Here is a 24,645-nt window from a genome sequence, read left to right as displayed (position 1 = left end):
CACATTTTTTTTTGCACTAACTTTGTATAAATAATCAATAATATATTTAAGTTCACCTGTCTTCTGTTTTTTATAGTTCTTTTTTGAGGGCAAAAAAAATAATTTTTGCCATAGTAATAGTTGCAGAAATGCCCTATGACGCGACGAAATTTAATAAAAAAACATCCATTGATATAAATATTTTATTAAAATTTGTTTTTTTTTGAGCTAGAAACATCCGCTGGAATCCATTCCTAATTTAAAATTTTCAGTGCATTTAAATTGTTTTTTTTGTTGTTATTTACGGTAATAGAAGAAAAACAGCATCAGTATATTATGGATTTACAATTGTACAATTTTTATTTGATGGTTATTTTGAAATGTTTGAACCACAGTATATATTACATTTTAAAAGGTGATACCAAATCATGGCGAATAATAAAAATAGCAGAAAAAGCTGTAAACACTTGAAAAAACTGTAAACTTTTCAAAGTAAAATTAATTAGTTTATTATTATTTTGTATTAAAGCTAGAAAATGAAATGAAACACATAAAATTTAATATAAAGTATTCTTCTTCTAATTTTTGCAAGTTTTGTAGCTTTTTTTAACTCTTGATTTTTATATGAAGAAGCTTTTAAAATGATTAAAATTTTAAAGATGACATATAATCCAACTATTATATATTAAAAAAAATATTTTAGCTGAAATAAAATGAATATGGTGACGCAGTCAATTTATAAATGTTTTAAGGGTGGTCTTGGTTCAACCGCAACGCACCCTGGATTCCTGCGAATTTAATATAAAAAATAAACACATTCGGGCAGTCTTAGAAAACTAGAAAGTAAAACAAACCATAACATGGCTGATAATCCCTGAATAAATTATGAGGTTGCTGTGTAATATGCCATTAACGAGCCCGAACATTATTTAGCTGTTCCGTTCGGCAAGGATATGAATAAGTCTAGAGTGGTCGTAGTTGCATAATTAAACAGCGACGGAAAGTAGATAGGATCATATCTCTTCTCCATATCGAGTACAGCCTGTTAAAATAGGCCTAATCCACAGAGATCAAACTGGTAACAGGAAATATCAAGGATCACATGCGGAAACCATCAGATAAGCATATGTTCCTGATACTCATAAGCGAACTATCCAAAAGAAAATATATACGAATAAATAAATAAAATTAAGTAAATTTGTCTCGAATTATAGATAAAATTAAAAAAGGGTGAAAATACTATAAATATGAGTTATAGCAGATAAAAATTTACTTCTAACTAGATTATACACTATAAAACAGACAAAAAAGGAAGATATCCATACTTAATTCCGAGTCTTTGATACAATATGGGATAGTTGTTATGAATTACCATTATTAGGTTTTTTTATATTGCAATTTTTTTCAATTTATTATATAATGCCTATTTTATATATAATTTTTCAAGTACAGCTTACAGTTATATATTCTACTGCGTAAACAGTACCTTTCAGAACGCCAGGATGCCGGATATATAATTTGAAATAAATAAAAAAAATACATAAATCGTGGAAATAGAATGCTTGAAATTTCCTATTTAAAATCAAAAGGATTTTTAATAAAGAAATTTTAATTTTAGATAAGATAGTGTTGATATTTTGTGAAAAGACAAAAGTATCTTCTAAAAATATCAGATGATTATAAATAATTCATAAAATTCAATGTATATATTTTAAAGTTAGAGAGAAAACGTAATTCAATAATATTGTTATAAGTCGACAAAAGGGGGGGGGCATTCATCTCATTATTGACCAATTATATGTATTCTTTTTTGCAAAATTTAATCGTGATATTCAAACTTAATAATTTTTTACATATAAAATGGGAATTTTTAAGTGCGTAAAATATGCTTTTTAATTCTAATATTTCATGTTCAAGGCGTGGGGGAATTTATACCATGTATTTCGCTGAGATTATGCATAAATTCGTGAATTTATATTATCTGATCTTTTAAATAAATTCACTGTGTTAATATAAAAAATAATGCCAGATTTAACACATTCAATATTTTCAAGCAAAAAAATAATAGAATATAAATATTATATAATTATTTTTTTAATATTCACATGCAAGAGTTGATCCTTCTTTAAGTACGAGCTAAAAACATATAAATAAAATTGCATATTTATTAATAATTAAAAACAATATAAAAGGTATATACGTGTACATACTGCGTTAACTATGTGTAAAATACAAGCATTAAAAAGCCTATTTAAATCCCAAAATTATATTTACTGCACAGTAAACCATATTATTATAATAATAGTAAATATTAATGGTTCTGGTATCGTAACCCAACAATAAAATCCCGTCTAACATATATTAGCAGCGAAAAAACATTTATAAAAGGGGTATTATACATGTTATAAATATTTATCATGGATGATAGATACAATAACACTTTTATGGCGCTTAAATATTTCAACTATATAAATTACGATATAGAGAAGTCAATAAATGTGAATATAATCATAATATCAATTTATGGATGATTTATTTTCCTATAAAGCTCTAATTTGCATAATTAATGTATTTGGGAGGATAAAAAAACCAAAAATAATCATACATGGTTGTGAATTTCAAGTTTTAATGCAATTTTTTCGGATTAGAAGATTGTAAAAGGTGAATTATAGAAGTAATTTGTAATTTAGTGTCATAAGAGCTTTTTCTAAGTTTTAAGCATTCTAAAATATTTTATAAGTGTGTTTCGGTCTATGATATAACAGAATACATCTACTCTTTTGTACAAAATATGTCTGTAAGATATGCTATGACCTAGAATGATTAATTTAATAAATTCGGTGATTTTTAAAAGCCCTTCAAACGATATAAATATGTACTAAAGAATGCAAAAACACCAGTTAATAGTATGAAATTGCTCGAAGTTTCTTTAAATAACAGATGTTGATTTCATTTAAAAGGATTCAATCATAAAGGTATATAATTTAATATGTGCAACAAACCACAAATGAATACAAGACTTTTAAAACTTCCAAAATTTAGTTTTAAAAAAAACTTTATTTTTTGGTACCTGAATCTATGCATTGCTGGGCGAAAATAAATGTTTTCTAATCATTTTTGTTGGAATAGCCCAAATATTTTTATCTTTTAAAAACTCATATAATCCAAAAATAGATAAAATATCCAAATATAGATCTAAAAATCATTATAAACTAATTATATTATTTACAGTGTATGTTTTTGTCTTTTTTAAAATTATTTTGAGTTCAATTCTTTACGTTAAAATCTTAGAATGCATCAATACATATAATATTTTATGGCTAGCTTTCTTTATTGATAAATATTTCGTTTGTATCGAAAAATATATTTACTTAAAAACATAGAGATTCTTATAAACTTTCGAAACAAATCACCTTAAAATATTTTTTCTATCATGTATCTATTAAATATACTTGGCTTTTACCTTGCATATTGTTGTAATTATTTTGTTTATTATACATTAAATATATATATTTTAAATAAATTTGGGTATTTTCTTACTTCATAAGGATAACACTGAAAGATAAGCATGTAATTCAAAAGGTTATTTTTTATTTTAAAAAATTAAAAACATTTTAACCGTAGTATCTATCGATACTAATTCTTCTTTACTTTTTATTTGTTATTTAAAAATTTGAATCAAACATAATATTAATAATATTTTTATCAATAACATACTTTCTAAGTATTGAACAAAATGTTATTTCATCCTAAGATTTTTAATTTATAAATAAAAATTAAAGCCACAAATGTTTTATTTAGAAAGTACTTCTCATCTTGTTTACTTTTTATGAAATCATTCGAACCAACAATTTTTAAAAAAAACGAACCACTAAGTTTTCATTATGAATAGCACGATTTACGTTAAAATGTGATATAATATGCTTAAATGCGCTAAAAACCTCACAATTCCCCCTTTTCATCACAAATTATTTTATACATTATTCGATATTTTTTTTGTATTAATGATTTTTACCGTTTCGATTACCTTTAAGCGTTAGTATGCATTTATGTTCCACGATTTTTAACTAATTGGTATTATTATCAGTTTCATGGATTAAACCTGATGCACCGATTCTTTAAATTCTGTCTGGACATCTTTTTATTTCTTAAAAAATATAAACTATTTTTTATTTGAGGTTCTTGCAGCAAAAAATGGAATTTTAACTAAAATTCGTTCAATTAACCCTATGCTTGAACATCATAAAATTTGCGCTTATATTGTATTTTAACACGCAAAGCCACTTCGATCAGGCTCAAAGATAATTATCTATCACTTCTATATTTTGACTTTATAAAAAAGTTATTTATTTCACTTCTGATAATTTATTTTATTCTAAGAACTATCTTTTCGCATAATATCAAGTTCTATCATTATTTTCTTATGCATAATATTATCAGAAATAATTTATATGTTTATATAATATTTTAATCCGATTCATTATATGCTTGGGTTTGCAAATTAGATTGGTTTTAAAATATTTCATCCCACATCAAAATTTTTCTATGAATAATTGATGGAATTTTTATGATAAGAATTTAAGAAAAGATTTAAAAAAATATATTTTCGAGGTGTTTTATCTCAAAGCCTATGTTTTTAAGCCTTAATTATTCGCGTATTTTCATATATTTTTTAAATATGGCCATCTAAAAAGGCGGTAAAAAGAGGAACACTCGAATCCCGTTAGCCACGCTTTTATAATGATTTTTTGAGAAAATAAATATGACTTTTGTGGCAGAATTTTGATATTTTTGCATGAATTGCTGTAAATTTAATCAACCATCAGGCTATACTCGCTTAGTACTGAATATTATAGAGAAAGACACCTTTAATTGATCTATTTTTTTTTGGCAAAATTATTTTAATAGACACATGTTATAAAATTTATTAATGTGATTACAGTTAAAATAAAACTATTCAAGTTATTTGGAAATGTTATATTACAATTATAAAATCTTATGTTTTTGCTTTAGCGCCACCATGTTCATACTTTTCTAAGCTAAAATCATTTAATAATATAAGGTGAAAGTATGCTGTTCAGTCAAACCCAAGAAATAAAGAGTGATAAATTCTTAGTATTGTGTTAAATACGAATAAAATATTTTGTCGGCAAGATTTAAAATTATTTTCGAGGTGATCAAATTATTCAATAATAATTCTAATACTTTATCTTTTGATTCAATAGGTAAAGTATATATTGATTCAATCCAATTTTTTGAAATTTCCTCTAAATTCCAATCAATTTTAACTGAATAAAATTGCGATATTTACTGGGGAAAAAATTATAGCTTGTTTGCTTTATTGTTATATTTCGTCAATATATGTTTTTTGATATTGGATTTTTAGTCGAAGTAGATTAATATTAACAGGAAAAATTATATTGCACATATAATATGAAAATTAAGAGCAATTTAAAAAAAATCCTTATAAATAGAGCTTTAGTTTTGAAATATATAAAGAATTATCTATTTTAATATGGCTTTTTTAAGTTTAAATATAAATAAAGCATATTTCTGAGTAAATTAGCTTTTAGCCTTTACATCTCTGTAATTGTGTTAAAGGCTAATTTTTATAATTCAAATCCATTGATATAAATTGATATTGATTAATTCATTGTGTATTTTTATATCGCAACTTTAGTTTTAAAATTCGATCGTTAAGTATGAAAATAATGTTCCGATGCTTACGTTGCTTATTTTGACATAAAAAGCAAACTAATAACATTTTTATTTATATTCTCTGTAAAATTTTTAACATCACACTTTATCATATAATTGCATTGTTAAAATACACCTTCTTCATTCTATTATTTTATTTTTAAATGAACTGACTTGTAATAAGCTTGAAGTGTATTTTCAATTATTAAATCTATATTAGAATAAATTTTATTTTAAATTCTCAAATTATTATAATAAACCACAACATATTTTAATTAAAATAACGAGTTTATTTGAAAATCTTTAAAATATTTTAATTAGAAATCCCCTTTAACAAGTAGCATGAAATGTTTCAATTCTAATATATCACCGCATTCACCGGTTGTACTGAAATGTTTGTTCAAAGATTGTAGGATGTATTATTTTTCAATTGAACAATTAAAATCACATATATCTTCATACAATCATCATTTTTTCTTCTTGCATAATCATCAAATTGACAGCATTGAAATCCCGATTGAATATGAATTTAAGTGCCCAAGTAAAATCTGTGAATATTTTACAAAAGATGTTAAACATATTCAAGATCATGCATTCGAATGCTTCTCATCATTTCCAGAACATTTAGAACTAGCGAATGAAATGACCAATGCTATAATTGGGCTACATGAATATTGTAAGAAGATAGATCAAAGTAAACTATTTGAATATATTCCTGTAAAAAATTGCAATTTTTCTAATGTAAACACTTTTAATGATTCCGTTGAGTGCACGGAAGTTAACGAAAATAATATAAAAAATAACAGGAGTCTTTATCATGATAGATCATTAGAATTTATGGAAAATGTGTCTAAAGAAAATTACAATAGTGGTTTACTCACAAATAATCTATTCAATCAAAAAAATACATCATTACAAAAAAAAATTATAGATAACAATATAAAAATAAGTTTGTTTGCTTTTTTCACCCACAAAGAATTTTCAAAAATATTTAGATCGGCTGTTCCTTTTGGATTTATCGAATCAGAGAGAACTAAAAATTTATGTTACCCCTTTACATGTATTTTCCCCTTATGTAAAGTAAAATTAACGACATATTCGGATTTTATTGTGCATTTACGCGAAACCCCACATTCAATTTATGAATTCTTAAACACAAAAAAGTTTAGATCGGAATATTCTAAGGATGTCAATGTGAAGAAACGCATATTAACTCCTAGAAAAAGGCGTAATAGTCCCGATTTAAGTAAAGAAGAGCCATATAAGGATTATTGTACAGTTTTTGAAATTAAAAAAAGCGGTCGCATGGAAATCAATGACAGCCATTCCGAATCAGAAGAAAAGAATATTTCGAAACATAGAAATATGGATTTTAATGAAGAGAAACCTTTATTTACCCCCAAAAGGAAGGATAAACACCAACATATCAATAAAAAAGAGATAGAAATGCTTAACCCTGACTATAAATCAGAGGAAAATCAAAATGAAGAAACGCAAGAAATAAAATATTATAATACCAAAAAAGTTATAGATAAAATAGTAAGAAAATTGAGAAAAAAACACAATATTGGCAATTTGTTCCTTTTAACAGATGTATACGTGTTTTTTACTAATTCACAGGATGCGGTTGTGGATATATTACTGAATTTACAAGATAGGAGAGATTTAAAAACTGCAAATTACCATTCTAAAAACACGAATAACACTAAAAAAGACTCAATGGATATAATAAAACAATTTTTTTTGTGTGGGGATATTCCCATATTTGATAAAACGACTAAAAAAGAAAATTCGATTGAAGAACATCCCACTTCTGAGCCTAAAAATTATATTTTTGGTGAGGAATCAAGTACCCAGCAAAAAGTTACAAATATATATATTGAATTACCAGAAAAAATGTCCAACACTGTCTCTTCAAATAATCCCATGTATAGAAATAGTTACAGAACCTTTCCTTTGCACCTACACGATAGAAATACGGAGTTGGTAAATAATAGGAATGATTATATCTCAACATACAATTCAAATCAAAAAAGCCTTAATGAACCCAATAAATATGAAAGTTCTATAGAAATAAAAGAAAATTTTGGAAGGGGTAGTTTATCACAAAATAATAATTTACAGAACCAAATTACATCGATTACAAAAGGAAGCAATAAAAATAGTTTATTTGGGGATTTATACCATCATGGAAAAAAACAAACAAATCTTGTATATATGAATAAAATAATTCCTTTGGGTGAGGAATCAATATATTTCGATGATCTATATGCAAGGTACTTCGAATCCGGGATACTGGACACATTAGAAATTGATAAAAGTTTTTTATGTATAAGTCTAAATAAAAACAATCTGAAACATAAGATTTTTGATTTTAAAAACCAAGCAAATGGCATTCTCGTTGTCTTGGATGAAAGGCTGCAAAATTTACACTATATTGAACTAGATGAAGGGTTGGTTCTAAAACTAAATTTTCGTAAAAATATCAGCAGTTTTGATTTCATTTGTCTTCACAAAGATGGTAAAATTAGAACTTATTCATATGATAAAAAAATTGTTCTAACAAAAGTTATTTCAGCCGAAAAAATTATAGATTTAATGTTCTGGAGTTTTGATATTTTTTACGCTACTGACGGGTTTAAAATTTTTAAAATAGTTAATAATGAAATAGAATCTGTTTATGAAGGAAATTCACTTTTGCTAAAATTCGTATGCTCACAAAGAAACGTTTTTGCGTCTGATTATAACGGAAATATCGTCATCCTGGATTTAAATTTAAAAAGCATTAAAAAACAGATATTGATGAAGGGAATGGACGGTTTAATCCCCACACGCGATAATAATAGCCTCATTATCTCCAATTCAATAGAAAAACTTACCCGAATTTTTATGTTTGATACTGATTCAGAAAAAAAGGAAAATCCGGATTTTATCGAAAAAGCCTCATCAATACCAAAAAAGGACGATAACAATATAAATTTTGGAAAGAATAATAAAACCAAACAATCTAAAAAAAAGTTGGTTGACCCTGAACCCCTTCAAGATTCACAAGAAGAAGAAATTTCGGCAAGCAATATTTGCCAAGAAAAAAGAATCGATGACATCAATTCATATAATGCTGGAGATATTATTTCAAAAAACTGTACAGACGATTCAGTTTCGAATCAGAACTTGTATAGAAAAGATAAAATAAAAGTAACAAAGGAGCTTCTGAAATTCGAAGTTACTAAAATAGATTATATAGATAACACGATGATTTTGGGTGACGAGTTTGGAGAAATTACAGCATATTTGGATATAAGAACTGCCAGGTATAATCAAATACGCACAATCATGGGCGTAAAAAAAAGAGATAACTACTATTTCGTGTATAAATCAATGGAAGAGATAGAATTCATGAAAAATTTCAATACTTACTCATGTGATATTAGAATAATCGGATTGTATATAATAAATAATGATATAATCGTTGTTTATAGAAGTGGATTGATCATAAGATTGGATAAAATGCTTTGATAAATTAATTTAAAGTGATCTTTTGTTGAATTTTACATTTACACCACATTACATTAATTTTATTTTTCTCCATTTTTTTAAAATCCAAATTTATTAATAGCATATTATATTTTTTTCGGTCAAATTTATTAAGAATCTCTAGCCATTTATTTAAAAATTTGTTGTGTTTTATCATGGATTTGACTTGTTTGTTTAAATACCGTATAAACATTTTGTGTGTGCAAACTATTATTATTTTTTATTTATGGGCTAAGTTTCTTTTTATAAAGTCAATCTATTGAGATGTAGTCGGCCCATTGGGAATATTTTACAACTCCTTGATACATCTTTTGACACCATCCCCTGATCTATTTTCATAAACTGCACTTCTTCTCTCGAATGAGATGGGTTCAAGTATCTTGTTTTGTGTGCAAAAATATAGTTTTAAAAATAACATATGTACAAAACATTTAAAATAACATGTATTTATTTATTAGTAAATTTTTCTTTCGGCTTTTCATTTTTGTCTATACTATACTTTAGATACGTCTAGAAAACATATTTTATTTATACTTCTCATTTCCTCATCCTTACAAGCTTCCTAGTTGCATCTTCTAATCTCAAGGCTTTTAAATTCAAGTGTATTTCTCAATATTATTGTTTGTGCGCATGGTTCAGCTTCTTTTTGCATTCTTATGTCCATTTTATACGACTTGTGTCCAAATTAACGCATGAAAATATTTATTGGTCGTTATATTTTCGCCTTATAATTTTAAGTTACATCAATGTATATTTTTAAAAAAAAAATTTAAGACCCCGCAGAAAAAACCCGTATTTTTAAATCGAAGCTGTAATTTCCTTTTAAGTCATCTTAGTTCAATTATACCTTGGTGGAAAACTATTAGATAAATACCCGTATAAATTAAGTGCACTTATCAATATTAGGAATAGAGAGAGTATCATTACGCGAATCTGTTGGCTCTTGACCTAAAATTGCGGATAACTTGTCAAATATTCTCTTGTACTCTATAAAAATTACATTTCGCTAGTTATGTGACAGATAAACACTTTTTCTCTTTCGCGGTACGAAGTTAATTTTTTTTAAAAATTAGGTGACAAAATATGTTGCCGCTAAATTTTTGCACTAAAATAACAAGAAGAGTAACAGTGATAATTTTACGAGATCAATCTAATCACCATATTAGAAAAACCCCCCATACCAAAAATTGCTTTAATTACTTGCATTTTGATCGGTAATCGAGTTAATCTGCACACGCCATTATAAAGTCATTTACAAAGTCGCAAGCCTTATTTTAATATGAGAATACTTTCCATTTTTAGTATATATTTAGTTAATAGGCACAATTACTTTTTACCAATAATACTCTGTTCTTGTGTGAAGAGAATTGAGACATCAATAATTTTTTGAAGATTCCAGATCGGATATATAAATAAATCAACCATTGCTGTTTTATCTAAATGTATTTTATCGAAACTCCATCCAAGTCTAAGAATACATAAAAACTAAAATTTATAAACTATTTCTAGGTATGATTTATTAGATGATAAAGCCTTGCTTTCACAATAAAGTGTTTTTAAAAATGATACTCAGATATCACTTCTAATATAAACAATAGACATTTATGGGGTTCATTTCTTAAGCTTACTTTAAAATTACTTCAAATTTTCAAAAAAATCTATGCAGGTCATTATACACAGTATTTTGAGTTTTCTGGTAAAATATCATAAAATTTTATCTGGTATGAATCAAAATTACAATCACATATATAAAAGTTTCCATTTTAAGACGTTACAAAAAATTTAATACGTTTTTTGTCCTTGACTGCTAATTAAATTTATAATTTCACACCACGTAATTTAATATAGCTACTTCTACGTGTTATAATGTGTTTCTATCATCAAATATTTAATTGCAATAAATTTGTGTCCCACGAGAGCAATATATTCAGTTTTTATAATTCATAAAATCACTATACAAAACATATATTTTGGGATTTGTAAACATTAATATTAAGATAAAATCTTATACAATTTTTCACCTATTTTATGACACTTGAAGAGAATAGAAAAACCATTACTTCATCTTTTTGATTATAATCCATCCTTTTTTACTTATTTTCGAAAAAGTCATGATTCATAATTAAATGTTGATTTTTTGACAATATTTACTATCTTGAAAATAATTTATCGTCTTAAAATACTTTAAAAGATGCAAATTAACAATATGATTTTATGAAATCATATCTATGTCTCTAGAAAGCCTGACCAGTTAATGATTGTTGTTTCAAAAGCACAAGCGTGATATTTTTTACAAAATACTTGAATTTTTTTGCGAACAAATTAGGTTTATCTAAAATAGGATTCCAATATTAATAAAAAAAATAGTTTGAGCAAATTACATGTATATATTTCTAAAATAGAGACTGCTTCTATTTCTCAATCTAAAAAAGTGACTAATAAAGTAATCATTATGCTTTCATTGAGTAATTTATCATATAAAGAACTATTCTATCTATAGAAATTTTTATACGCTTTAAGTATTGTAAAATTAAAAAAAAATACGTGTTAATTATTTCTGGTTTTAGAAAAACAAATTATTGGTCAACACGAATAATGGCTGTAAATGGAATAATGAAAAACGATGAATTTTAATTAATTTGAAAATTTTTTAGTTAATTTAAAAACATTGAAGAAAGAAATTTGAAGAGAAGAGCATATGCTACACTTTATTAAGATAAATTGGATCCTAATTTTAGCAAATTGCACCAAAAAAAAGTTATTAGAAGAGAACCAAGGTATTTACTCAGATGATTATACTAATCAGATACAAAATCCTTTTGAGTACGTAGCTTTTGAAACTAATCAGCTCCATTCACAGGCTTCAAAGACTTCTTTAAGCAATACACTAGAAATGTATCTACCAGAAATATTTAATGGCAATTATTCACAGAGTGAATACAACTTTTGCGGCTTAAATGATCCAATAAGAGAACCAAGTAATTCGGTCTTTCAAACATATAAGTCGTTAGATTCTCCGGGAATACAAGTTCTACCCATAAGGTATAATGATGCAAACAATGTTTACAGTTTGCAAAATGAGAGAACCATGTCGAATTTATCCAGTCCAATATATTTTAATCCATCAGATGGATCAAATTCATATTTATATTCCACAAATGCCGTACCATTTGTTAGTTCATACCAAAATAATCGAATAGAAGAATTTCACGCACCTATTTTTAGTACATCAGATGCATCAAATTCGTATTTATTATCAACAAATACCGTACAACCTATTTTTAGTACATCAGATGCATCAAATTCGTATTTATTATCAACAAATATTGTACCACCTATTAATTCACACCAAAATAATCGAATAGATGAATTTCACGCACCTATAATGGAATCAAAGGTGAGCTTTCCCCATAACACATATAACTACTCATCGAATTTCTATATTAATAGCCAAGAAAATCCAAGTAAATGTGAAAAAAGTATACACCTTCAAATAGAACCCATAGGTAAGCTTAAAAATACTCCAGTACGTGAACAAAATTGTGATCCTAAACTTAGTCCAGAATACATGAACTATTTTACATCCTTAAAAATTGCAGAAGTCTCAAAAACATCTGAAAATTTGATATTGGATGAAAGAAAATCAGTCATTATACAGAAAAGAGAATTCGAAAACACAAAACCAAGAGCTTTAGATGGGTATGAGATGGGGTCAGAAATATTTCTAACGAATAAAAGCGATGAAAAGTTTCTTATGGTAAAGATAAGAGAAGATTTTTCGGACTTTGAAAATATAAAATCAATTAAAAAACAATATTATGAACAATGTCATCGAACAAATAGAAAAAGAAGTCGAGAAAATGAAGCACTACATTCTGAAATTCCTATAAATATTGATAAATTTGATGATAAAAATAAAGGATCCAACAATAAAAATTTGAAAATGCTTTTTGAAGAAAATAAGAATAATCCGGAAAAAAATATGGAAACTAATAAAGAAAAAATATTGAAAAAATTTATTTTGGGCGATGATCTACCGTCTATAGATAAAAAACATTTATCAGAAAATTTACCGAGAAAAATGCGTTTTATTATCTTATATATAGAATCACTTTGTAAAAAATATAAAAAAAGAGAAGTTCAAAGAGAAATTTTGAGATTCGTAATACAATTTTTTAGAAAGACAGAAGTTTACACAAAGTTTCCAAATGAAATTATAAAAAACAATATAAATATATTTGATTATATTAAACTTTTTGAGCAAAAAATAGAAATAATTGAACTTAATAATTATAAAAATATCAATAATTTAATAACAATAATAACGAAAAGAATAACTACAAAACATCAAAAAGGCTTTGATTTCGACCCAGAAAAATTTTGCTATCGATATTTTATCACAGAAAAAACTGAATTTCTACGGAATAAAGAAGTTAAATATATGAGAAAAATTTTTCCGGAAACAAATTACATAATACATATATTTCAATTAAAAAAATCTGATAGCTGCCACAATTATTGTCTTAGATTTTTTATTTGGAATGTTCTATTGAAGTTTTCAAGAAAGTTAGCGGAAAAATACCTTGATGATGATAATAAACAAATTTCGGATATTGATATCCCGCTAAATATTCATAAGCTAATTTTACTCATGCGACAGCTAATCCTAAATGTGATGTTGAATCGAATAGTTATAAAAAAGAAAACACTTTTTTATCAGAAGATAATTATTGCCGATGCTTTAATTATTGAATTTAGAAAGGAAATGGCACCTAAATATGTTCAAACATACATAAAACATGTATCCATGAATTTTTATCTAAAAGGGTACCGAACAAATGTTTCAAATTTAAATAAATACTTGGAATGCTCAGGTGAAGCTCTGGATTTTATCATTAAAAAACGAGAAGATATGTCGATAGATGACATAATTGAGTTCGGCGAGTACCTAAAATTTAAAGATCTTCAATAAAAGCTAATTATTATTTGGTACATATAATTAAGATTATTTTTTGTTTATTTTAAGCGATATTTATTGATACTTTTGAAAAATCAAAAATGATGAACGGCATCCTATTTATTCTTTATCATTATAAAATCAACCCAAGAATGAATAATATCTAAATATATGTTTCCTTTAACAATTTTTCTTGACAAACAGTAATTTTAAAGAATGATGATATACCAGGGGAAATTTTTGCAAAAATTTATACTTAATAACAGTAAATCTATCCTACAACGTTCGTTTTCTCAAATAAAATAATTAAAAAACCATGATATTAGAATCTGCAACAGCGATGTTAGCATTAAATCATTTACTCGAATAGATTGTAAATGAAACTTGAATCATCAACCTTACCTACAATGGAGGGTTTAAAAGGTATGATATAAAATATTGTAATTTTATGTGTCAATAAGGGAATCAAGAATTTTCCAAAGAAATATTAGTTAAACGATAATTTATTTATAAATTTTGATTTCTTCGTGCTTACGATTAATCTTATATATTTTGTATTTATAGGTTATTATATACATATTGTTAAAATCGAAATAGGAAAGAATATACCTTACAAATAATCAACCTAAAAAATATGAAACCTTTTTATCTGATATTTAATATATTATTGCGGCCGTTATTCATAATAAATTAATGAAAATAATAAATATTGATCTTTCCACGATGTGATAAAAGTGAATACGAGAATTATAATGGACATTAATTCTCTAGTGACAACCAGATATATTCGTATACGACAGAAATAAAAATATATCGCCTTGATAGAAAGCGGTGTAGCTAGTATAGATAATATAAACTTGGTCAAGAACGTTAAATAAGGAAATATGACTTACTACATTCGAATTGTCAATAATATCAAATTTAAGACAAAGGTGATGCCGTTTGTCGTAATATGTAATGGTTTTGTAACAAAATAACATAAAAGGTAGTAGAACGAACTCGAAGTCGCCAATCAAATCGAGACATAAAATTCAAAATATAGGATTGAGGAAAATCTAATGTCTAATAAAGTTGATAAGAGTTCTAGCGAAGTAGCTTTAGAGAAAAGTTTATATCAGGGTATAAATATGATGTGTTCACGAAAACCAATTGTTTTAAGACTGAAGAAAAAATATAAAATTACGATGCCAAAATTAACCCGCAAATAAAAAGAATAATACATATATTTATCATTTTAAGACCTAAATATACTAAATACAAAACATATGACAAATATATTTAAAAATTATACATCATATGGTTTCAAACTATTTATACTTTAATGAATTGAAGAAATTGATTCTAAAAAGGTCGAATTTATAATTAAAATAGTGTTTATAAAAAAAACTTAAAGCACAATTCATTCATTTATAATGTTTAACAATGCAGCAGTACAAATTTAATTTTGAAGGGCAGAGATAGTAACCATATAGCATATTCTATATATTCCAAAGCTAGTTTCTAATATAAAGTGGGTAGTTGAATTTAGGACTATGTATTATTTCTACATTTGGTTTAATTTTCATAATGCTGTGGATACCTTATGATATTATCGGCAATAGCATTTTCTTACTTAGGCTTGGGAAGAAAACCCGAAAATAAATTGTTTTTCAGAAAAAAAACAAAACAAAACTTATTTTCAATAACGTGACTTTTTGGTAAAAACTTATATTAAAAGTATTGAATAAATAAATTTTTAAAAAAGAAGACAATTTATGTACTTCTAGAAAACAACATGCTAATGAATCTAAAACAGCGATTAGCGAAAAAAATTTCATAGTCTAATAACAAGCTTTCCTGTCATATGAATATTTGAAATTATTTATTTTTGTCATTTGCATTATGGATTCGTCATTAATAATTGATTTTTTATGTATTTTTAAGCTTGAATTTAATAATTATAAGTAAATTAGATTTATTATAATGATTTAGAGCAGGTGTTTTACACAATAGATTATAAATTTACATTGACAGAAAACTGAAATACCATAACCCGGCCACGAAGATTAATTAAAATTCATATGGGGTAGATATTAGGTTCGGTTTATTGACTCTATCTAATGATTTAGTAAAGTAATTTTAGGGTGAATTTTTGATATAATGTATTCTTTTTTATATTAAATACATAATTGTATGCTAAAATAGTAATGTTTTAGTTGGTGTATCTCGCAGCACAATATCTCTGAATATTCAACTTACGATACACAAGATATAAATAAATTGGCTCGATATAACATAAGAAAAACATTTTTAATGAATCTTCAGAACGCAGTAAATATTGTAATTTCTAAACGTATTACATTTATCTAATTCTTTTGATTAATAATTTTAGCCCTCTTTTTGAACATCTATTTTAAAATAGAAAAAATTACCAAAAATATTGTATTTTTTCACTTTTTATTTCATTAAATATATAGAATTTCTGGCATCTACATTTATATAAAATTGTCTTATAAATATCAAATTTGGATTAATAAATATTTTTATTGAGCAACGCGATCTCGTCTATATTTATCAAAATTTAAAATACAACTTTTGTTTTGGATAGGCTTACAATTATTTCTTATATTTTGGTTATTGTGAAATAGATGAAGAAACTATAATTTTATGGTAGTTATATTTAATTTTAATCTTAGGGGATGTAAAAATTTTAAACAAATTATAAGACGTATAACTAGGCGGAAAAACTGGTTATAAAAGAGAAATAAGAACTCATATATATAAATAAAAACAGTCAAGTATATTTAAAGCAACTGAATATGTTGATTAATTCTGTAATACGAACGATTTATATTAAGATGTCGAAATATTAGTAGCGCTTTGATAAAATATTGTGATAATAGTTTGATAATTATCATGTTTTTTAAAAAGAAAAAAAATCGAGAAAAAATTTATTGCATTTATCTATCGTTAAACCGAATGCAGCATTACGCACTTCATGTGCAAATAAGAGATTCGCAATCAAATATTTTCGTTCTCTCTGATAAAATAAATATAGATGAATGAGGCTTTCATCAAGAATTGCATTTATAATATTCATATCAGTGACTTCACCTGTGCCCAAGACCCTCCAAAAATCATTTTCTGTGGAATACGAAACCCATCTTTCCTCGTTTTCAAACAACAAATAAACATTGAAATAGTTTAATGTATACCTTTCGTATTTGTAAAAAAACTATGGTCGAATTTTTCGAAATTTTCAGCTGGTTTTAATTTCGGGTTTATCTTCGTTCATTATAATAATTAAAAATATAGGATACATAGGCAGTTTTGTTTCAAGCACTTCGCCAGAATTATTCCGAGATTCTATTGTGTGATACAATAAATTCGAATCATCGCCACCATCTTGAATGGCGCAATGTTTTAAATTGCTATAATTATGACATGACTGATCATAGAAATTAAAACGGAAAACCCCGAATCATTCTTTATATAAAACATTTTAAGCAACTTAATTATATTAAGCTCGAAATTATCCAGAATGTCTTGTCTTAGCAGAAAGATGCCTTTATAAAAGACATTTTGATTGATGAATCATTATATTGCACATTTTTGGCAAATTCAAGGAATATAATAAATCCCGTATGTTAAAATTGCAGTGTCATTGTTCTCTGCGGACATATCAGATCCAAAAAATTTATATATTTCAGCTGTGTATAAGTCAATTCCCAATCCGTGGGATTCTATAGTTTCATATAAGAACTTTGATACTTCCCATATTTTTATTACTCATCAAGATTAAGCTCAAAACTTCTAAAGTCTTTTAACAAAAAATAAAGTTCTTAAATAAGTGATTATATCCGTTTTTTCACGATGTAGCTTTGATTTGTATACTAATCGGTAATGAATATTAATGAATCCACCGCTTTTAGCTCCCTCGCATTGGAATCAATACATGTGCTCTTATTGCTTCCTGTGGCAGATGTTGATACTTTCTTTGATTTATTTTTAATCCAAATACATATCCTAAAAAATACAATCATGATTGTACCAATATAAAAGCTTCACTTTAATTAAGAGTCTTTTTGGCTCATTTACAATCATCGATAATGGGTTAAAATTAATTTTGGTCAAAATCTGTTTCTTTGAAAAAAGGAGTTTTATTGATAACACATAGATTAGATAGATGGGGAAAAGAAAAAAATTGTATGAGCTGAGGAATTTTTAATTTAAATAGAATGAGTCCAATGTAAGGAACTTTATATCGAAACGCCCTTAAGCGGAAATAAACTATTTTATATAGATCGCAAAAAGATACTGCAATATTTTTATCAGCTATATTTGAATAAAAATTACTCAAACCATGTTTATTTTAATACATATTTTCTTAATTACCAGATGTTAAAAAACGGGATTAACTACAAGTTTAGAATCGCATTTGTCCTTCATAAATTCAAATCAAATATCTTATAAGAAACACAATCTTTTTAAATATGAATTTTTAGTTTAATAAAATAATTTTTTTTTTAATAACATGAGTGCGGTAGCGTAGTTAGCATAGAGAGCTTAGATAAGTGACACACATTCCAAACGCAACTCACTCTCCAGAATCCTATAAATTTACTTAACGAGAAATATTGTATTCGGGTGGACTATCGAAATTATAAATTAAAACCATAACAAGACTGATAAGCCGAGGATAAATTAAGAGATGCTCTTTAGGACGTCGAAAATGACATAAAAATTGAACGAAGCATATTTTATATACCAAATTTATAGGTAAGTATATGGAGATGTTAGTATAATAATCAACCAAAGATGAAAAGTAGATAAAAGATCATACCCCTCCATATCGACTCCCGGATCTGAAAAAGGTCTAATCCATGAGGATCGAAAAGGTTACCGGTAATATAAAAGCCCACACGCGAAGGTGATTAGACAAGCAAAAGTTGTTAATATTTATAAGCGAATTTCCTAAATTGAGAAATATATGGATAAATAAATATAAAAATTTGTAATTTGTCTTGAATTTATTTTTAGTCATAAATTGCTGCATGCTTTATTTTTTATCTGATATTAAACTTAAATACTCAACGAAGTTATTAAATTTTATCCAATGATTTTTATTAAAAATTACTATCCATATCAATGAAAATTTAAGTAAATTTTAAATAGTATCTATTAAGTTACAGTACTAAATCAAATAATCATTACTATTTTGGTGATATAAATATATTTTTCGCATCCAACTATAACAATTCTTCTGATAAATCCTTTGAACTTTTCAATTCTTCGGCGTATTTAGTCAAATAATCTTCTATGGATAGCATATATACTATAATGAACTTCTTCTGTTGGTAAAATATTTTTTATTCACATTATATTATATATCACACAATTATCATACTATATATGCTCATTTCAGTTTATCGATTCCTTATATGTTATATTCTCGCCGTCGTTCAGTTTTTGCATATTTATTTTGAGCAAACCCATAAATCTTGTTCTTTAGAACATAAATACTGTTTGTTATATAAAAATAGGTGCTTCATTATAAATAAAAAATTTGTAAAGATGACTCTTTAGCACATGAAAGGTCATTCAAACACAAATATAATCATATGAATCACTTTTAGAAATCAAAAGAAGCTGTGCTTTTAAAGTTGGGTGTTTAAATATCATTGCAGTGTAATTTCTTCACTTTATTGACCGTAAATACCCGTCTAATTCTTAAATATTTATATAGTGATTTATTAGATAATCGGGTACTCTATAATGAGGCTTTTTGGCGGTCGATTTACCTTATCATCATTGCAATAGCCCATAAATTATGAATTAAATTGTAAGTTATTTGGATGGTTATTTTATTAAAGTAAATTTTAGTTGAAAATAATTTTTGGGCTTTACATCTTTGATCAGAAAAGAGTTCGCACTATATTATGTTGAATCATAGCCATCTATGCATGAATATTGCAATCATTGATTATATTTGCAACTTTATTCTTGGTAGTTAGGATATTTTTACATGGTAATGTTTTATAATCAGTATATTTTTACAATTGACCTACACAGCAATAATATTTTTATTTATTATGTAATTTTCTGGTATATTTTATCATCGAATTACTATATTGAAGGCTTCTAACAATATTAAGTCAACTTTTGAATGGACGATTATTATAGATCTCAAGTTTTCATTAGTATTATTTTCCATAAATATTTCCATATGCGTGAACTCTATCTTTATCTTCGATGATATAGCTTTATTGTCTCTTGTAATATATTATATGTCTGCTTAAAATAACCTACCGTTCTATTATTTATCCACCAAATTTGTCATTGTTATTCATCTTTCCTTTTCATTCTTATCAACTAAATTTAGAGTATGCTTGCTCTACATCAAGGTTTCATCTATTAATATAAATCCTATGTTTTTATCATAAGCTTATTTAGAGAATATAGATGTATTTCAGATACGATGCGTTAATTTTAATTTAATAAAATTAAAAAGTAACTCTTTTCAGTTCTTCAAAAATAAATTATCAGCGGTTATACCTTTTTTGAATTATAGGGGGTTATTTATATTTTTTTATAGTAATAAATGTATCTTTCACACAAAAATGTTTTTCCTTACCCAGCAAAATCATCAATAAAAAAATAAATGACTAATTTATCTTTGCAACCTAGCATATAATATGATATATAAAAAATCATTCTTACTCTTTGCACTTAGAAGACTGGCCTTCACTTTATTATTTTTTTTTTTAATTTTAAAATATTTATTTTTTTTCTCATCAATCATCTTTAACCCTTTCCTATTTGAATTCTAAATATTTCAGCCTATTTCGGTATATATATTCTATCAATTACCAAACAACCTCTGTACAATTCTCGTGTGATATATTATATCTTATCTTCTGGCATCCCAGTACAGATAATTATATATAGCATTATTTATTAATAGAAGTCGCAAATATATCAAAAAAATCATGTAAACTCTTGATTTGATGCGAAAATAGAGATTCAAATCGGGATTATCTTCCGTTAATCATTATCTCAATGAATATTATAATTTTTAACAGTCTCTTCAAATGTTTATGACTAAATAGTGTTTACATTTTTATATTTATATAAAAATTAGAGCCTTTGATGTGCATTAGAAACATCATAAAAATTATACCACTTTAATCGTCACGCATAAATATGAAATTTGGTAATTGTTTTGATTTTTTTCTAGTGATTTTTATACAATTAATATGAAGGCATCTCATTTAAAAAGTTTAATATTTTTTAAAATTTTTCAAAAATTGAAACTAGTTAACGATCATAGAATAAAGCCTTTCAATTCTAGTTCATTTCTTACTTTCCTTCTTCGTCAGTTATCGGCTGATTATTACAAATATGTATGAATAATCTAATAATATATAATAATTTTCCTGTCTCTAAGGTTCTAAAAGTCTTCAGAAAGCTTCTAGTGTGCCTCCTTATATTGTAATAATATGATGCTTGCACTGATTTTTGTTTTATTATCAACACAAATCTAGATTTTATACATATATTTAAAGAAATTCATGTTAATTCAAACTTTTTATACATGTTAGAATTCTAATATAACTGTTGATTTTCTAATGCATAACTATATGTTTTTTCATCAACAATACTAATACGGCACAATATATGATCTTTTTACTTCTTCTATGCTTAGGATTAATGAATCGATATTTACGTGTCTATACTGTACTTTACGGATGATACATTATACAAAAAATTTTTTTTCTAGCATTTTAAGTTCATATAATTGCACCAAACGACCCATGCATTTTGTGCTTTGCTATTTTTTCAATAATTTTACGATATTACAACTTGCCTGGTACTATGACTGACAAATATTAACTATTTTCTTGTCATTTTATATATATTATCATTATCAAAAATCGAAAATAAGTAGTACTCGTTTTTAAAACTCAATTAAAAAAGCAACCTTCTAGTTTCAAGTATATCTTCTGAAAAGGCAATATGTTTTAGTAGAGAATTTCGGTTTTTACAATAAAGAAGTAAAGACAACATGTGATCGTATAAGTCTGTTTTTTGGTACTGACTAGTATTGAGAGTAATATTAAAAAAAATCTGGTTTTCTAAACGTATCAACAATTCAAATCAAAATAGTGAACGGCATATCATATTTTATTGGAGATTCTCTCCATTCTTATGTAGAGTCATCATTTTGTATTGTTTTTACACTGTATTATTGAATTAAAAAATCCTCTAGCCCTCGATAGTTTAACATTTGATTTTTTTCTAAGAGTTCTTTCTTAAATTAAATTTATTAGCCTTAACTTGCCTATAATACATTCAGAAAAGACTCGCAAAAGCAATAAAAAATCGGATTAGAATGTTTTTTTTATACATGGTTTTCTATCTTAAATTATGAATTTAAGCTTTATTATTAATATCTCGTGTATAGCTTTATTTATATACATTCGGTTATTCTAGCATGTTTTTCTATTTGAATAGAATAATGAATGACCATATGCTATATGTCAGGTATTATTTTTTTAATTAATTGCGTAAATTTGTTATATTTTTAAGTAATTTATTTGTATGTCAGATTAAAACGGGATGTTCTGATATATTTGGCATAAAAAAATGTTATCATAGTCATTTGAAAAACACTATAGTGGCTATTCTAACTTGTACAACGTTTAATAATTTTTTGTAAGTCTCTATTCTTTCCATATATATGTTCTTATTTGTTAAAATTTTAACAAAGATTTTTTGCATAGGTTTTTCTCAGAATGTATATATTTTTAAATGAAATCCAAATTTGTCGTGATAAATACTTCAGATCATAAATTTAAAGCTATGGATATTCGAATTTTTGTTGCTTTATCAGAATCCACCACAAAAATTACGATATTATATTCATTATCATGTACGAGTTTTTCAGAGGATTTAGATGATGAAAGTTTATGTCTTGAATCTTAAAACGATAGAAATATTTAGTATATTGTTGTCTCGGATATAAATGAATCAAAATATAAGACACTTTTTTATGTCTTATATTTGAGATAAAATTTTATTATGTGTAACTTTGAAACTATTATAACAAGTTTTATGATTTAATTTGGACCCTTAAATGTTTGAATATCCAATAAAACACATAATTGCATGATTTATCTAATGAACTACATCTGTGCTAGTAAAAAGCAAATTGATTTTGATTATATATATTTTAAATAATTACATAGCTCTATTTCGTATTTTCTTACGAATTTAGTTGTCAGTTATAGGGAGTCATAATTTTGATATTAGAAGAAGTTTTTGTTCCACACAATATTTTAGCTGAGATTTCTCTGATAAAAAAAAGTTAAATATAATTTTTGGCTTAAAATATGCCCGTTTAAACAATATATGAGAAATACACGTTTTTTTTGCGTTTTAAACATTATTTAGCTCTATTTTGACTTGAGAAGAATAAGAAATCACGATTATGTACAATGATTTTTTTCAAAAATATAATTTGTTTACTTTATAATCTTAAATTCATAAATAAACTACGACAAATTGATTTTAAACATAAATAGTATAGGGATGTATTATAAAAAATTTATAACTTTAAAAATAGAATTTACAACTATATTAAATACAATATAATTTGGTTACCGTGGCTGTAATATTATGAATTTTACTAAATCCTTGAGCATAAAACTTTACTTTCTTGTATTATAAAACTAATATAAATTTATTTTTTTCTCTATAGTTCTAATTTAACAATATATTTTATTCCAAGGAATCCAAGTTTGCAGCACTTATATTAAAGCATATTTCTAGCGTATTAGATGAAGATATGAAAATAAAATATCACAAAAATTTTACAATATATAATTATAAGCATATTCGCAGACCACATCTTGTCTATTATGTTTGCTTGTAATTTATTTATGCCAAACATTAAAAAAAATTGATTATTTAAAAACGCATATTCAATTTCATTTTAAATGTATGTTTTAATATATATCTTAACCACAGTTTTTCTTTTTATAGATTTTATTCACTTAAATTTTTAACAAATTTTGAATTAAGTGAAATCGAACTTTCAAAATAATGAAATTATATATTAAACATAAGTATATATTATAAGAAGAAGAAAACACCAATTATAGGATATTGCGGTTATAAAAATGATAGATACAAACACAATTTACAAATATATTACGAACGCAATAGACATATTTGAAGATCCGGAAGAATTTAAATAAGCAGACTTATTATTTACTGGATATATTATTTCATGAGCACAATAAAAGAAAATTTTACCTAATAGTATCCATCATTATTTATCCATATGATACCATGCAAAAGGTTTTAAATTCAAATTTATTTTACTATTTTAGATCAATGGATGCTTCGTCATAGGGTATTTAGCATCCAATTAAAAACAGTTTTAAATATGAAGTCTAAAAAACCAATATATGTTGTGTAAAAACGTGTTCTTTACA

The sequence above is a fragment of the Rhyacophila brunnea genome, unplaced genomic scaffold (genome assembly GCF_057557595.1).
Source record: "Rhyacophila brunnea isolate RB1 unplaced genomic scaffold, BYU_Rbru_1.0 scaffold_72, whole genome shotgun sequence".
Lineage (NCBI taxonomy): Eukaryota > Metazoa > Arthropoda > Insecta > Trichoptera > Rhyacophilidae > Rhyacophila > Rhyacophila brunnea.
This window is presented reverse-complemented; position numbering follows the sequence as displayed.